Source organism: Schistosoma haematobium, chromosome 1 (assembly GCF_000699445.3).
Source record: "Schistosoma haematobium chromosome 1, whole genome shotgun sequence".
Classification (NCBI taxonomy): domain Eukaryota; kingdom Metazoa; phylum Platyhelminthes; class Trematoda; order Strigeidida; family Schistosomatidae; genus Schistosoma; species Schistosoma haematobium.
The window spans coordinates 66052712-66067406 of record NC_067196.1 but is presented as its reverse complement, the minus strand read 5'-3'; positions in this window follow the sequence as shown (position 1 = coordinate 66067406).

Genomic DNA, 14695 nt, shown 5'->3' with positions numbered 1-14695 from the left:
CTTTAGATGAAGTTTCAGGTGGATACATATTGATATTTGATTGGTAAATATAAGTTCATCTTGCTATGATCAGTTTCACACATTAACTATAACAATATGTGTAAATTATGTTTTGTATAATCTCATTTTAAAAATATTCTAACAAAAAGGTCGTCGATTTATTTGGTATCTGGCTAGTAGTGGAGTCCACAATACGCGTCTCGTCCCATTCGGAACTCGTCGACAGGATATACTTAGATTCCAATGTTGACATTCAAAATATTCATCCTGAATTTTACTACTAGTAACATTCTGAATATACTAGATCTTCTAACATGAAGTTACATCGAAACCGTCCCCTGAGAATGCACATTTACCAATAAAGACTGATCAAAATCCAATTCTAATTCTAAATAATAGAGTAAATCAAACTCTTCCTTATAATGATATTGACAGGTAAATTACTGTTCAGATATACACAAATAGGTACACCCCCTAAATTAGCAGAATAATTCATATCTTTTACAAAATTATCATCTCACGATTACTAGATCATAATACAAATTCCTTACTGAATTCGAATTTTTTAAAAAAAGCGGTACTTTCCCGTGTTAAATAAAATTTCTATTTTTAGCCATTTTTAAATTATTAAGACCAATCATTATATGTGAAAATTATATTTGAAATAATCTCAGCGACTGAAATCTGAATAATTCCAACTTTTCGTCCAGCTAACTTATTACCCTGAAGAAGTCCAGACGAGTTAGCTGGACGAAACGTTGGAATTATTCAGATTTCAGTCGCTGAGATTATTTCAAATATAATGACTTCTCTATACTCGGCGCCCAATTTCTTTCGAATTATTCGTTCAAATCTTGACCACTATCTTTATATATTAAGACCAATGTTTTAACTTCAATTGAATTCCCTTTAATTTATGTATTAAAAAGAGTATTGCTTTTGAAATTTTTATTATATGTACTCATTTTATAAATACAATATATTTATGAATTGTTTTATCACTTCTTAGACTTGAATAGTTCATTGACAAACTGATGCATTATTTCATTTCCTCATTCTTATTGATATCCAAGTTGTTTTCTGAGTTATTATCTGAGAGGCGTCGAATTTCCACATCGTCAATATCCTGAATCTAACATTCGAAGTCAAAAAGGTTGGTTTCGTGAAGTATACACAGACCTAATGGTTCATGATAATAAGTTTGTGAGTGATAAGGCTTCAGAAGCGAATAATACCGAATACACTATAAATTCAACACGAAGTCAATTGAAGTGGTCTTCAAATCTGTTAAGAGTTACTTAACGAATGATAGGAGCTAGATGTATTAATAGACTCCAGTAGACCAAGTTTAATAGCAGAAATAAAAACATAGCTGACTCCATCTGTAAACAATAAAGAGATCACTTTGAAAATTTTATAATACTGAAGGCTGACGGGATCATAAAGAGTAAAGAAAAAGGTGAAAGAGAACTAGACAGGAAACACTATTCTTTTCACGATTACTGAAAGTGAGAATTTTGAAATAACTTGTTTCCACTTGAAATTCAAGAAACAAGAGCTGTTAGTCAGCTTAGTTTGTCTCAGACTAAGCAGCAAGAAAAATGAGATTTTACTAGCCAACCTCGAAACTTTATCTTCTGATAGCAGATGTTCAATCTTTGTTGAGTTTAATGCATACATTATACACTGGATAATCTAAGGGTGGAGGTATTAGAAAAATCATTTGAATATGGCGAAAAAATCTGCCCTTGTGCACCATTTTAAAGAACTAACAAAATATGACCTGAATTCGTCATTATCGTTTTTAAATCTTGTATTCATTCACCACAAGAAAGATATCACTAACCGAAATTACGTACCATCACCTGTGAAAAATGATCATGGAATGTAACTTTTCGTTTTACGTGATCAAACAGTGATGTAAATTCGCGGCAGCCAAGTCAAATGTTTGAGAAGTAAATCTTCAAATAACCATATGCCTAGTGTTAATTGTAGGTTGTTCTGTCGGACCAGAGGTTGTCCAAAACATGACTTTTGACGTCTTTAGAAATTTACACACGAGTTACTGAACGGTAAATGCCACGGATAATACCATATAAATTGAGAAACTGTCCACAAAGGTCCATCAAAGAAGTCCGTACTCTTCTCAATCAAAGGAAAATAATTCAGAAAAATTAGGTCACTAGATTCTTGGAAAACCAAGTCTCGGTATCGAAAAACCATAAATATTTGTGTGTCAATCTAATGAAAGTCCAGAAGAGATTTAAAAGTACAATTTCTTAATAGTTTTAAGTAAACTGCAGGGAAGAGATAACGTATCATAACAACATATGAAGGGTGTCTATTTCATTAATACATGAGATATCTTAAGACGCTTTTCATAAACATGTATATACAGTAGACACCTTTCTTACAGAAATACTAAAATCATAATATCCACATTCTGGATTCTGTGATAATTCAATAACTCGACGTCCTTAGACTACTAAATAAGCCCTATGTAGGCGAATTAACTAGGCCGGATGAAATCATTACTAGACCACGTAGAGAACTTGTGGTTTTCATTTCAAAATACTCGATTGTTTATTTTATTCCGTTTTTGATGCAGGATAAGTTGCCCACTTCATCAATATATAGAAGGCAATACAACACGAAAGGTGTAGTGCATAAATTCACAATGTAGAAGAATGGTACAGCGCTTGGAAAGCAAAAGTTAATAAAGCCAAACGCAATGTGATATGTATTGAAAGTTAGTTTCACAAGACCAGAACAAATTACTTAGCAAGTAAATTTCACACGAAACCATTAATAAGTGCCAATTTTCGCCTCAAAAAATGGTTAAAACTCTTTAACTTCGTAATCTCATTTTTCAAAAGATTGTTACTTAAATTTTTTTCTAAGACCTTATTGATTATTCACTGTTTCTTGTATCTAATTTAAGGTTTACTCAGTAAGTCCATTTTTTAAAGTATTCCATAAGCTATGTTACTAATTTTTTTAATTTTAAAAATTTTTTTCATTTCCATTCTCTTCTTAATGTCCTCTTCTAGAAGAATTCATATATTTAGCCTATGAATGAACTACTATTTAGACAAATTTTTATTTTTTGCATAATTATAGCCTTTCACAAAATTTTCTTGTAAAATAGTAAGTATACTTTTACCAATATTCTTCAATATTTCAACGAATGTTTTGACAGAAATCGGGCGCCAAGTATAAAGAAGATATGGTCCGAATGTTTCGTCTAACAAACTTGCCTATACTTCTTCAAGGTACTAATTAAAATTTCAATCGCTGAGATTATTCCAAAAATAATTTTCACAAATAATAGATATATTTGTCTTGTTGTTTCATTGAATCATACAATTGTTCCTAGGTTCCAAGCAGCTGGAGTGAATCTGTGAAGAAAATCAAATCTCTTAAGATCGTTATTCTTGCTTTATTTAAACGTTTTATTTTGAATTGTATATGCGATCATGATTATCTACGGTTAATCAGTTGTACACTAGAACAAAAGAACTCTTTGGCTTTCAACGATTTCCCATCTGATTGTTATACACTAAGCAATATTTTGTACTTAACGGTGATTAAAACTGTTTTCTGTTAAGTAGTGTAAATTTAATGTTTAAATTAAGTAAGATAATGATATGATTCGTTGTATTTATGAGAAAAAATACCACAATGCTCACAACTGATGAAAATCATTTCAAATTATTAAAATACTCGTTCAATACTTTAATATATTTTACTTATTAAAAAGCAAGTATGATTAAGTATAGTTTTATGATAAAACAACACGATAATATAAATCATGTATCAACAACCCCCCCACACACACACAAATTCACATATTCAACTTTGGGTTATACTTTATGTTTGAAAGCTAATGATACTAAATGAATAAATACTCGCATAGAATCAAGTTGATTAAGGGTCCAACTAATAAATGACTATAGGTATGATTAATAAGGTTTGGCTTAATAATTTTGAAGAAACTGAGGATTGGATAGGTTGTTATAAATAAATTAATATATTTGTATTATTATTTATTCTCCGAAGAAGTGGCTTACACTGAGTCACGAAACGTCAAAAAATTTAATTTTCCTACTCATTCGGATATTACAAATATATTAATTTATTTACAATAAATTACTGTTTAAAAAGGCATACGTTATAATAACCAATAAACTTCAATTTCACTGTTATAAAATAGCCAATTGATAATTGAGGTTTTTAACTACCTATACTAATTAGTTCAATATTTATTATTATTAATATTGGTACTAGTAGTAGTAGTAGTAGTAGTAGTAGTAGTAGTAGTAGTAGTAGTAGTCCTGACAAGACGATCAGTCAAGAGGAATTACCTGAAGTAAAATTTTAAAAATGTAGATCATTTTTTACTGAATGAATAACTTGTTTTAAATCTTCAGAAACTTCTATTGACAACATAGTTATAAGTAGATTTTATGTTAATTTTTGTGCTAAATCTAATAAGCACTTTTTAATCTTATTTATAAGCCTAAATTGTCCCATTATTATTATTATTATTATCATTATTATTATTATTATTATTATAGTTGATTTAAGCGTTATTTATTGCCAGGTTTCATAATTACTTTTAAAGCAAAGACTACAAGCTATGATTGTCATACATTGGTTTGATTTTCATGTAATTCCACTTCACCCAATATCACAAAAGAAATAATAACTAATTAATTACATTCTAATATTTACTTTAACGAATCATGGTTATTGGTTTATTAAATACACATACATATTTCTTATAATCATTAAACTGAAATTTGTAGATTTGAACATACGCACATTTACACACACACATACATACATACATACATGTACACGCACATACAAATCAAGTGTATGAGTAATACTAAAACGATCTAATAATTTACAATCAAATTTAATTTTATCCGTCATAATGCTCAAATATAAAATAATAAACTAAGAAAGTTAATTCCATGATAGGTAAATTATAAATAGATTTTTCACCAAACAAAATTCTATTTTGATTCTTCTTTATTAACTTGTTCCGCCTTTTTTTTATATTGTAAACAAGTAAATGTTCATTTAAGGTAAACAAAATAACAAACATGTTAGTCTCCTACAGTGTCCACTAATTCAAATAACTAAACTAAGAGCTATATTTGAAATTCTAAAAATAATTCTGTTAAAAAATTAGTATTATGATTAAGTGTTGTTAGTGATTAGATTTGAAGTAAATTGTAGTATTTAGTTAAAATACAATTAGTAGCTTATAAATAATGAATTGTAATTCGTTACTAATTAAGGTATGCGATCCAATTCTCAATTCATAGACAGATAAACAAAATTCAATATGTAATTCATAAGAATTTAGTAAAATATATTCAAGGAAACATGAAATGAAATAAAGACTTAACTAAGAATTGTTCAAACATTATGAAAACGATACCAGTTACAATATAAGTATAGTTTTACTTTTTAAACAGAAGTAATTATTCACCTAAATTTACTAATCCAAGCCTTATTAATATGATTATTTGTATTTCAGGTGTATCAAATATCTAAATAGGGAATTTCCATTCAAGTTTACGACATAAAATCATTCTATTTAAATCTTTATTACAGTGTTAATTTTAAGTTTGACAAACCACTTTACATGTGACAAAATATCGACTTATTTATGCTCCTCACTTCCTAGTTTTGATGGAGTTTTGTTCTCTGATCTGGATAGTTTGGTCATGGTTATTGAAATTTTTCTAAATATTCTCTCATATTATGTAATTTATCAGTAAAACGTAAAGTCTGTTCGTCTGAAACAAGTCTTTATTATTCTTGTGTAAAATTATAATTCTATGAAGTTGTTGAGTACTGCACTACATTTGTGACACTTCAGCAACTCTAAAGATTCATATCATATCATAAATGAATTCAAGTCAAAAATAGTACTTATTAGATTAAGATATATAAGTTCAGTGTTTATAACCTGAAAATAAAAGTTTTAACTGTACAGTATTGAACATTAAAATAAATCATATTTTTTATATTACTGAAGATTTCTAACGATAGAATATAAAATCCACTTCAGTACTGTTTCCATTTTTGTAAACATCTAAACGACCAAAACCTTTTGTGAAATTTTCCTCTTAAAATAGAATTAAATGATAAGAACTAACAGATAATTGTTCAGTAAATCAAATCAATTTTATCTTAACGCGACATAAGTCTCGCAGTGTAAATCTCTTGGCCTACTGAGTATACCACATTATACAACACTAATTCACATAGTAAAATTATTACGCAATATTGAGAAGATAAAAATATCAGAGTATTTATTTATTTCAGCTTATTTTTTAGTCTAATTTTCAACTTTTTTCTTGATACATTTTTATCAAAGTCCAAATATTCGGGCTCATGATACTGTTTCGCTTGTATCTTCCCATTGAGGTTTAAGACTGCAATTGATCAATCTGTTATTGGAATATGTGCATAAGCACAAGCAAGTGGCTATCAGGACTCAGTGGCTGAGTGGATAATGCGATGGCGTTTGAAGCGAATGGTACTGGGTTCGAGTCCCAGAGTGAACATCAACTCTGAGATGCAGGTACATCCAGCTGACGAGTCCCAAATAAGAAGAAATGCGCGTCTTGGATTCCACCACTCGCTACCATCTATCATTGCTTCATTGGAATAGCTTATAATTCGGAAATTGTAATAAATATACTGGTATTTTTGGACAGTAACTTGAAAAGAAATATTAAAGAGGAAGAATATATTTGTAAAATGTCAGCGAATATAAAAATTATATTCGATAATTTTGTTGTTTGATTATATTTTCCTTGAAAGAGCTTGAACCAGATTGCCAGACAAAACGTTGGATTTACTTCAAATTCTTTCGCTGAGATTTTACAAATACATTCTTCTTCTTTAATGTTTTACATTAACTCGGCGCCCAGATATTGTGAAACTATTTGTTCAAATTTAGACGAAAGTTCTTATTTATGAAAAAGAAATAGCTTTTAGTCTAACTATCAACATATTATTATTATTAAGATTTCACCTTTTCTCCGCATCACTAGCATCGTTGTCATTTTCATGTTCTTTGTTACTGTCATTTTGTTTTATAACGAAATTCTTTCTTCTTTCGGACAGTTATACAGTTTCGGAACAAGTGCTGGAAAGTACAGCATTTTTAACCTTGTTATGTCTGCGAATCATAAGTCTGTATGTATGTGTGTATGTGTATGTTTATTTGGGCATAGACCCTGTCTTTTTTGTTTAATCCCCAAGTATTACTGGTACTGAACTTTAATAAAAATTTCTTTATTAAGTATTAAAGCTATTCTATTCAGTCTTATTCTTAGTCATGAAATTTTTTAAACTTATTTTGGTAGACGTGTATCAAGTGAACACACACATAGACTTACACTCAAAGTTGTATGTCTCCTACCCCATACATGCATACTGATAGACAATGAATATATGAATCACTATGACTTATCACTCTTGATAAGTTGGCCGGAATCCAGATTTGAAATGTCTGTCTTTTTTTAATAAAGTTACATGATTTATTTATAACTAATTGTCAGATTAGAAATTAAAGTACATTTTTTGAATAAATATGCAATAGCATTCAGTTTGTCTGTCTATTTTGATCAGTTTGGCATTAATAATATAAAGGTTAAAATTGGTGATCGGACTTAATAGATCTGGTGGTTAGATGTTCATTGAAAAACCTGAACACCCAAGGTTCGGTCTCTTTAGGTTACATGCGTAGTGCTGAGATGTCATATACTAAGATGAAACAGATGTTTAGTACACCCTAGTTTCTCGTGGTACTCCAGATAGGACTGATCCTTGAGGAATGTCAGTCACAAATGGAAATGATCTTCACATTACCTCTTCATCCAAAAAAAACAAATCATTTGACTTTAAAACTTCTGATTGAAAAGTTTAGGGAATGTTTTGCTAAAAACTTTCGAAAGAATGTGTTTCTTTAAGGATTCAGTGATGCCCAGCTTACATATCTCCTTAAATCTCTAACTTGTAAATAGAAAACTATACTCATTACCGGTCTTAAATTTACTAAAACCTTGTGAGTAAATCAAAATATTGAGTTAGTATATTCAAGATTTTCATGAACAATGGAGAATGGTCAATTGCAATAGACAACATTAATGGCGGAAAAGTACAAATCCTAAGGACTTAATAATGATGTGTTTTATGAACTAAACCATCCAGGATATTGTCATCTCTGGTTTAGATCACTGACGGCATACTGGGATTATCTAACACTAGAAACAATGGACCGTATAATTGTTACAGTTAGGCTATTGACAACATTGCATGACGGATAAACGTTAACTAATTCTTAGATTACTCTTTAATAAATGGAATTTTAACAACATAAGCCCTATAAGATATCATAAATTAGATAAAAATAAAATAGGCATGAGATTTCTGTTGGATAGATCGTTTCAACTAGATTCGTTGTTAATATAGTTGAGTGATTCTAAAATATGTTGATCAGATTCATATTGTTAGGTATGATTCGATTCCTTGAGATCAATGCATCTGGTAAAACCTCCACAATGGCTAATTTAAAGTAGGAAAACAGTAACAACATCATGTTAGTTGTAGAAACACAACTCTATGTAAATTTACAGTTTTTCATCTAATATGCGCACATTAAATAGTATTCAAAAAGATGTTTCTTTATTAGTTTGTTCGGCGAGACTACAATTGATGGATGAGCCAATCAGATTTACGATAACAGGTCTTGGATTTTGGTGCGAAATTCATTCACCCATCCGGTTAAAGAGTATTTTTGCATTTTGTCTGGTGTCAGTTTGTGATGAAAACCATCTAACCCTAACCAGCAACTGTAAATCATTATTTTTATTTTTCACATTCATTTAACCCTAGTAAGTAGGTGGATATTCTCAAGGTCACTTTAGCGTCACTCAAAGGTCGTCCATAAATTATAGTCTCATCGATTATAACTGTATTTTCGATTAAATAGTTTTAGTTTAGTCAGTATTTTTTTCTAGATGTACCCAATAAATCTATGCACTGGATGTGATTTTAGGATTAACTAAAAATCAAGGAAGTTGGCTTAATATATTGTAAATTGTTTAGGTCTAAAGTATTTCGTCATGTTCGAAGCTAATTAAAGGTGAGATCTATCTGAATCAAATGATACTGGGCAGTGCTTTTTCATTATTTTATTAATTGTTTCATTTTGAACTATGTAATAAGCCTAGAGTAGTTCTAGTCACACACTTCCGGTCAGAATATAATAACTACTCAGTTCTTTATGGTTTTAACTGGTTTTCTGACACACATTCACTTGTCCTGATAAATTGACAGTGTTAAATAATCTAAGCATATACTGTTGGACATAGAATTATACTAACTTTATTAAAATATATTTGTCTCTAAATAGATCTCTTCATTGAGTATTTTATCCATTTCACCTTTTAATAATTAAAAATTCAATGGTAAATTTCCAATTATTGAGCCATGATCTATTATGAGTTAAATCAGAATACACTGACTTTTAATGGTTTTATAAATATTGGTGTTATGCCAACGAAATTTTCATTGGATTTTGTAATTGTTATGTTATTATGGCTTATTTTTTGTTATTAACAATTTATGCGTCAAGTGGTGTCTGAAATAAATTAACAACAACCTGAAGAACCGTTAATCCACAATTTTCAACATCATTCAATTTTGGAAATAGTGCAATCTTTAATGGATGTTATAAGTGAGCTACTGCTTTAATTTAACCACTGGGACTTTAGAAAATCATTCCTACAGTTATTCAGCATTGAGTAAATAATTATTGGCTAGTTGAGTGATTTTGCAGATATTTTTATATATTTCCAGGAATCAATTAAAGCTGCTCAGACGACTCAAAATTACCCATAAGAATTAAAATAGAATAACTGTAGTACTTATGACCTAAAATCCGTTTGCTATACAGCTACATGAGAAATTGCTTAAAATTCTCAGCAAAATATGTCAGTAGCCGAGGGTAAGTAAAGCCATACTAAAAGCCATGCTGTTTAGAAAAGGAGATCATCAAATTGCGTACAGACTGTTTCAAAGCTAAAAATGATTAACTCGCCACAAGACCTGACGTTCCAGGTGCAATCTGTTGTGACTGCTGCGTGAAATAATGTCCAAAGAAGATTTATCAGTCAGAATACTTGTTATATTTATCTAACTCACGTGTACAATTTCGTCTGCATCATAGCGTACTAATCTTTGATCAATGGAACCCTTCGACTGGCAAGACCAGTCGTAAGTTGAGGCCGAGATAATTTTAACTTTAAATTATGTTTTTTAACAACGTGTAGTATATCCACTACTGTGTGTAATTAAACAAAAAATACATAGCTATCCTTCTTGATAAATACTGATTCTGGGATGAAATTTCCAGTGTTTATGTACAGAAGTTGTCACTAACTGATTGTATGCTAAAGTTATGAAGATCATTCATGAAGAACCTTCAGACCACTGAATTTTGATCTAATAGCTTACATTTCCAAATTATGTCAAATCTTTTTATTTTTTTTTCAATCATAGTTTAACTGAAGCAATTCATTGATGTAAATCCGTATGGTTGAATATATACTGGTGAATTAATCTGATATATCTGTAAGCATGAAATTTTTAATCTAAATAATATGACTTATCAGATAACAAATTCTTATTTAAGAATGAAATATAAGGTCAACACACAATCAGTGCTCACACTCTCCTCAGTGTATCAATCGTCTTAAGTCATTCCCTCGTTGAAAGAATGAAAACACACTTATATTCAAAAATCTCAATTACACATTTTTTCGATTCCCTTTTAAAATTCAAATATCACTCTCTAGACTAAACACATAAGAATACATTAACAAAATATTGATTAAAAGTGGAATGTGCTATGAATGATGTAGTACAAACACTAACTTTTCAGTATGTACCAGACGGTTTGTTACAATCTGAGCATCTGAATATTAACATGTCTGGATGGCATAAGTTCGAATATCATGGGGAATGTCAGTCACTTGAAGATTACATATACTTGTGTTGATGAATGTTAGTTAATATATAATCCAGATTCAAGAATTCTTACAGATTGGCTTCAATCATTTAACATTTGTAAAAGTGCAACTTCTCAGCGCTTTTATTACATCATTAGAAAATTAATTTACTACTTAGAACTAATTGTTACTATTCCCTCTTTAATTGGAAACAATAATCCATTTACGAAGTAATTATTTTTTCTCTACATTGACATTACTTTCTTCAAATATAATAGTTCACATTAATTGTTAACACCATTTTCGCAAAATATCAGGTCAATTAGTAAATATGAAAATTAATTAATAGTTTTATTAGAACTCATTAAGATCAGGTCAAAAGCAACATTATTTTATGTTAATAGAAAATGGTCAGTGAAGAATACTTAAGATTTTAACCAATTATGAATTGATCAGCTTGTAACAGTATAATCTAACCAGTGTGTTCACTGTTATTAAGCTCATATCTTCTCAACAGTCACTTATAACATACATCTATATCAAAAACGTATATACACTAGACGTAATCAAGTATAATAAATTACTTAATTATAAACATGTGCTCGATTAAAAATGATACATTAACAATTGAATGATTTCTTTTCACCTAATTCCCTACCATCATCATCATCATCAGCATCATCTTCGTTGTGATTCATTTTTGACATTCTTATCTTAGGAAAGAAAAACTCATTTGATTAAATGTAAAGAATAAACTAGTTAAGAGAAGTAGAAAGGACACGAGAAAAATTCAAGTCAGATGACAATTTTTTGTTTCTTTATTTTTTAGAAAAATAAAATCAGTATCCATCAATATCATCATCATGAATAGAAAACAACAACCATAATAACAATAATAAATAAATAATATCAGCATTCTCATATGAGTGTAAATGTATATCCAAAAGGTAGAATGATATAATTTTGTTAATATTACAATTAGAAACTACTAAAGTAGTTCATTTTCTTTCATAATTTTATTTTGACTTGTTTAAAAAAAGAAGTCAGAATTTTGTCATTTATTTAGTACTAACAATGATAACAAGAGCAAAACAAGTAATAATAATAATAATGATTAATGATTTTAATAAAAATCAATAATTAATTGATTGATACATCATTTATTATTGTTGAGAGATCTGGAATAATTCTTTTTTAAAAATCATTTTCATTACAGATTGAAATTAACTGAAGAATCACTGAAAAATACTGAACACTAATTAATTTAGTATTTTACATTAATGAACACTTATAACTCGAATTATAGCACAATCTCAATGGATTCATAAAGAAGAACTACTAAGTTGTATAAATCTGTGATGTCAAGTCAATACACTTATTGTTGGCATTTTATTTCTTTGATTTGATAATAGATACAGTCATCTACATCCAGTACTGAAGAGTCCTATAGTAGTAACGAAACATTTGTTCACTGTTATTTAATTATTTAGCTCAAGTTATTTCACAATGTAATGTATTTTCAGAATCAATCTAAATAATCTATATAAATCTCTTATCTTAATGAAGAAAAAAACGTTTCTCGTTAAATTTCTCAATGATGAGTTAATCCTGATCCATGAAATCTTTATTTGATTTGATTTGAAAATAAATCTCTGTGATTATAAACTTACTTACGGTTAAGTCAAATTCATATATGATGGAGAACATTTGTAGCTCAGATGAATAATTTTGGTGGAGTTTTGTTTTCTGAGCTGGATGGTTTGGTCGTGGAGCTTTCATCGTCCTTCTGAAAGATATCATCAGCACAAACGTCTGCCAAACCATCCAGCTCAGACAACAAAGCTCCACCAAAATCAAATTCATATATATTCAACTTTAATACCCTTCTATTACTCCCAATTACTATAATTTTAGAAGGGGCTTTGTGGATATTATAGTAATTTTAATAGTTGAGATCATGAGTCAATTGAAGCTAGAGACCAGGTTTTCCATTGTGGTCTAGCTTTAATTAACTCATGATCTCAACTATTAAAATTATTATAATTTCATTCAGTTACTTTTTATTTGAAATGTTAATAAAAGTGAGTTAATAAACTTACTTACTTACTTACTTACTTACCTACTCCTGTTACTCCTCGGGAAGGAGCGTAGACCTCTCACCAGCATTCTCCATCCAACCCTGTCCTGGGCAATCCTTTCCAGCTCCTTCCAGTTGTTATTTACCCTTTTCATATCTGCTTCTATTTTCCGACGTAATGTGTTCTTTGGCCTTCCTCTTTTCCGCTTCCCTTCAGGATTTCAAGTTAGGGCTTGCCCCGTGATGCAGTTTGATGATTTGCGTAATCTATGTACTATCCATCTACATAATCTTTTCCCAATTTCCTCTTCAGCTGGAAGTTGGTTTGTTCTCTCTTACAAAAGGCTGTTGCTGATGGTATCCGGCCAATGGATCTTGAGTATCTTGCATAAACAACCTTCTTGATGATGATTGTTGTAATTCTCCTAGTTTCAGCTCCATACAGTAGAACTGTCTTGACATTGGTATTGAAGATTCTCACTTTGATATTGGTTGAAAGTTGTTTTGAGTCCCATATGTTCTTCAATTGAAGGCATGAAACCCTTGCTTTGCCAATCCTCGCCTTTACTTCTGCATCCGAACCTTCTTGTACATCGATGATGCTTCCCAGGTATGTGAAGGATTCTACATCTTTCAGAGTTTCGCTATCAAGAGTGATTGGATTGCTGTTCTCCGTTTTGAATTTGGGGACCTTGGTTTTCCCCTTGTGTATGTTGAGGCCTAGTGACGCAGAGACTGCTGCTACACTGACTGTCTTTATGTGCATTTGTTCGTGTGTATGATATTTCAAAATGATTAATGTAATATTCAATGTACAATAATTAACTGTTCAAGTTTAACCTATTAATAACCTTGACTATAAAATTAAAAGTTCACGTTATCATTTCAATTTTCATCTTAAAAATGTGCCCAAAACAAATTCATTTAGTTGTATACATTAGAAAGAATATCATTTCATTTGAATATTGCTGATGATAGTTGATCAAATGAAATAATGAATTACCAAATTGGACATTTTAAGAATAATTCAGATGATCTTAAAACAACAATCAAGAATAAAGTTTAAATTAAAATAATGTTTATGAGAATAAGCGGTAATAATATCAAGTGTTATTGAGAATTTAAACAGTCGAAATGCAATTTAACTGGAACAAATAAGATCAAAGAATGACAAATTAGGAATGTCAGTATAGGGTTGTGAAGATTATTAAGTTTTTGATTGAGACCATGAACCGACTAATGTTAGACCACCATTGAAAACCTGAAAACACTGGACGGCCGCTCCGTCTTATTGTGTGACTCCTCAGTGGTGCGCATCCACAATACCGCTTGCGGGATTCGAACCCAAGGCCTTCAGTTGTGCGCGCGAACGCTTAACCTCTAGACCACTGAATCATCATCCCATGGTGTTAATGTCTAACTCCAACCAATCCATCAGGAATAGCATTTATACGAAGAAATAGAGCAAGACAGACGATGAATGAGACTGTAGCATTATCAATAATTTCTGTCATTTTACCTAATATAATAGTTTCACAAAATTAAAATTACCTAGTTTGTTATGTCATTCACTAAA